General features: G+C 46.7%; 1 pseudogene; it reads right to left on the bottom strand.

The window, feature by feature from the left end:
• Positions 1-241: 241 nt before the first annotated feature.
• Positions 242-361, bottom strand: LOC136637681 (5S ribosomal RNA; annotated as a pseudogene).
• Positions 362-967: the final 606 nt, after the last annotated feature.

Below are 967 nucleotides of genomic sequence, written 5' to 3' on the forward strand. Positions count from 1 at the left end.
TTTTCTAGTAACTAGATGTCTCGAGCAACATGTGTACCAAATTGCAGGTCTCTGGGTCATGAGGAAGTACTTTAACTATTTGGGAGTATGCTTCATGTGCCTCCATTCTGAGGGAGAGACAAATCCCCCATCTTCATACTTTTCTGTAATGTTCTTATGACTTCATGTAGCTCAAGTGCTCTTTCCTAAGTCATGTGGCAGTATTGGTTGGCAACTTTCAGTCTCAAAAGACAATGGTATAAGCCTACAGCACCCAGTATTCCCAGGTGGTCTCCCATCCAAGTACTAACCAGGCCCGACCCTACTTAGCTTCTGAGATCAGACAAGATCAGGCATCTGCAGGGTAACAGTTGCTGTTACCCCTGGGGGCTGGGGGATAAGAATAGGCCCTCAGTTTGGCTGTACGTGTTGTAAGAGGCGACTGAACAGCCACCGGGTAGATGGGACTCATCAGCCTGGGAAGGCAGCTCATCTGAGAGAAGGAAAACTGATCCCAAACCTCTACTGCCTTGTGGCTACATCCAGTTATGGAAAAGGCTTCAGGAGTCAACCTCAAGGCAAAATCCGGAGCCGTAGTCCCTGAGGCAGTTCATGGCTGAACACAGTCATGTACTGGCAACTGCTGCGATGCTGCTGGAACCAACTGTATTGGCTTCTGCCTTTCCATTGGACCATTCCAGCGATGTGGAGAGGGGGGATTTGCTGCATGGGTAACAGTCTATCCTCCATATTTACTTTACCCAGGCTTCATGCACTGGAGAGGACACTCTGTTCCAGAACCACCATTCAGATACCATAGTCTTCCAAGACTGAAGGATGCCAACAAGACAAGGTGGCAGTATTCCAACAATGCTGATACCCCAGTAAGTGATTTCCAAGCATCTTTATAAATACAAAATTATAGAATGGTAGGTAGGAACAACTGAAATTTGATAGAGGCAGGAAAAACATAAACATGTAAGGCCAC

This window comes from Tiliqua scincoides, chromosome 1 (assembly GCF_035046505.1).
Source record: "Tiliqua scincoides isolate rTilSci1 chromosome 1, rTilSci1.hap2, whole genome shotgun sequence".
Lineage (NCBI taxonomy): Eukaryota > Metazoa > Chordata > Lepidosauria > Squamata > Scincidae > Tiliqua > Tiliqua scincoides.